Raw genomic sequence first — 3,673 nt, forward strand, 5'->3', positions numbered from 1 at the left:
CGGAGACAAAACCCCTGCTTAGGGCTCTTGTCTCCTCCTGGACATTAGCCTCTCTCGTATTCAATTCTGCATCCACTCTCTTGCTGGACAAGAGAGAACTCCAGACTCATAGTCTCTGACAAATAACCAGTCATTGCGAGCCAAGAAAGAATAGCCAATAATTCCACCTACTAAAAAGACCTTTCATTTTTCAAAACCTTCTTCATTGTGCTTTTGTTCTTGGAAAAACCAAGAGGATGAGGAGGAAGAGAGGAAGTGCAAGGTGAAGGTATGGGTGGATTTACCTTGAAGCTAATGAAGCTGAAACTTCAGAGTGCCTCATTTGCACAGATATCCTTGGGATGCCATGGACCAAATTTTGTATTACTAATTTGTAGTATTTTTTTTTTGTAAAGAGGGTGCCTCTCCCCAAACTGTAAATATTTTAGACTCCACAAACCTAGGTAAAAGAATAGACAGTGTATGTCCCTTTCCTTAATGCTACTTGCTTGGCCATGGGTTAGACTAGATTGGGGTAGTATTTAAATGGAAGGAGAAATTGATGTTTTCATATGGGTTGGGCTAAAGTTGTTAATATCTGAAATGAAGACTTCTAATATCTGAAAGTCACTGTAAACTCATAAGATAGGCTTGAGTTGCCATCAAAAGGCCAGGACAGGGAGATCAGAAGGAAGGTTGGAAGGATGTGAAGTAGAGGGAAAGATAAGCCGCTTCCTGGTGTACTTTAGGGAATTTAACCCCTTGAATATTTGCGTTTTGTTAAGAAAAGGAAATAGGGACAATTTTATGGCAAAACTTAAATGTAATTGAGAAAAAAAGGAACTCCTTTATTCTCATTGCCATGTTTCATATTTGGGCCAAATTTTTATCCTTGAAATCAAGATTTTAGAGGGATACAAGGGAAGATGGCTTAAGGACTGTAGACACACATACACACGAGTATTTCTATTTGTTACAGTAAATCTGTAACAAATTTATGAGAAAATTACTCTAACATTGCTGGCCTTGTGCTGGTCTCATGCCCAAGGAAATCATTAAGAAGGTAAGAATTTTAAATCTTTCTTTTTTAAAATTTTTAAATATATATTATTTTGAGAGAGAGAGAGAGAGAGAGAGAGAGAGAGGACAAGTGGGGGAGAGGCAGAGAAAGAGGAAGACACAGAATCTGAAGCAGGCTGTGCCGACAGCTCAGAGCCTGACACGGGGCTTGAACTCACAGACCGTGAGATCATGACCTGAGCTGAAGTCACGTGCTTAACCAACTGAGCCACCCAGGAGCCCCCAAAAGGTGAGAACTTTATATTTTTGCCTCATATTTACAATAATGTAAATGAAACATATGTATCTAGATAAATGACATATTTTGTTACCTCAGGGAAAAAAAAAAAGCACTCATTTTGCCTGAGAAATTTTTCTACTTCTGTGTACAAATAGATATTGTTGGCAGGTTTGTCATCTGGCGATAAATAGCTTCATTGAGTTTACAATAAATGGAAAGAGAAGAAACATTCTCGAATGAAAGGAAAACAAAGCAACAGGTTGTGATACTAGGGGTAATAAAATTTAATATGTAATATGTAGGGTGCAAAAAGAATTCTGTGCTGAAATTAAATCGGGTAGTGAAACTTCAGATTTTGAGTGTGTAGAGTATATTATTTCATGTACCTAAAATGTTTTTGTGTTCTTACGTGTCAGAATATCCATGCGCATATTATAATTTGCCCCCCACTAGTTGTAATCAGCTCATCTTTTATGTGAGATACGCCATTTTTTTTCTTAGAACATTGTGCCCTCAAGTCACATTTGTTATACTTCTGGTCCCATCACAAACCCTTTGGAATAGAGTGCTATTGAATTGAGTTTCCATTTGGATTTCTTCCAGAGCTATTGTTTTGAGAGCAGCATATGAAATAACAAAATTGGCATGGGCTGGTTTAACTCCATGGCTAACTCTGTTGTTTTCTGTTGATGGTAAGTGTGTGGCATAGTTGAAAATGTAATCTACAATATCGTCCTTTTATGCAGGCAGATTACATTATATGTAATTTAACATTCATCTTAGCTATATTCTGAGGCTTCACGTGTTACAGTAAACATCTTTTACAGCTTTTGATAATTGATAACAATAGAGTATTGAAAATAGAGAAGCAGAAAAGGTAGCACTCTCATTCACTAGCTACACATAATAGCTAACCTTGGGTTTTTCTTTTTTTATAGTGGCAGTAGTTTTTTTGGCAAAGGCAGTAACATGATCTGGGAAATTGAGATTCTATATTGGTATGATATCAAATAAAGGTAAGCATCTTGGAGTTAATATAACCTAAAGGAAAACAGAGGATGTTAAGTGGCATCAGTGTACTTTAAAAAAAACACTTTTTTTAATGTTTATTTATTTTCGAAGGAGAGAGAGACAGAGTGTGAGCAGGGAAGGGGCAGAGAGAGGGAGACACAGAATCTGAAGCAGGCTCCAGGCTCTGAGCTGTCAGCACAGAACCTAACACGGGGCTCAAACTCAGGAGCTGTGAGATCATGACTGAGCCGAAGTTGGGACGCCCAACCGACGCCACCCAGGTGCTCCTAGCATCAGAGTACTTTTGAGGTGAATGTGTCAGGATGCTGCTGGGAACCCCTTGTCCTGCTTTAACTTGCTAAAGCAGCATTGTGGAAGCACATTTCTAAAAAATGATCAATATTTCGTAAACACACAGTTTTTACTGTGTTTGAAGTTTGATGTTCCAAAAAATTTACAAAACATGTTGATTTCCGTAACCTATGTGTCAAACTGGGTGCCCTGGACATCTAGATTTAAGTGAATGACCTCAATTCCTTTTTCACACCACATGCCATTGAATCCTGAGCTCCCGAGTATCTTGTAACTACACGTAATTCACTGTTTCTCAATTAAGTTACCTATAAAATGTATCATTTCACTTGTAACAATAAAGGAAAACTAAAAGATGGATATCATGATAAGAACCTGATAAATGATAGAACATATAAAGATGGGCATTGAGAAGGGCACGTGTTGGGATGAGCACTGGGTGTTGTATGGAAACCAATTTGAGAATAAATTTCATATTAAAAGTATTAATAATAAAGTAATGCTTTCAATTTCAACGTTGTCAGGAGATAAATATTTCATTAGTTTACATTTTCAAAATATGTGAAACCTTATTAAGAGCTACCAAGTGTCAGTTTGAAATGCTAATAATTTATTAATGTTTAAAAAGTAAAAAATCTTCTAAAAGTTGAATACAAATGATTAAGCCTCAGATTATTTAAGAAAAAAAGAGAATACAGTGTTTTATTTAGGTGGACCCTCCCCTTCCTGTGAATAAGCTGATATTCAAGTAGTAAATAATAACTAAACCATAGGCTTAAATTCTGACCCTAAATCCTCTGAGATTCTGTCCAAACACGCTTTCCCCAAATTATTCCCAACTGGATTCTATGAGGCGGAGAATTCTACTTTTACTGCACCTGTATTCTTACCTATGTTGTCTATACTCTTCTCCTTTCAAAAGTATTAACACTGAGAATGACAACTTTTGTTCTAAGTACTCAACAAAACCTAATTTTGAAAATGGGCAAAAGAGAGGCACCTGGGTGGCTCAGTCAGTTAAGCATCTGACCCTTGTTTTCAGCTCAGGTCATGATTTCATGTTCGTGAATT

Source organism: Lynx canadensis, chromosome C2 (genome assembly GCF_007474595.2).
Source record: "Lynx canadensis isolate LIC74 chromosome C2, mLynCan4.pri.v2, whole genome shotgun sequence".
Lineage (NCBI taxonomy): Eukaryota > Metazoa > Chordata > Mammalia > Carnivora > Felidae > Lynx > Lynx canadensis.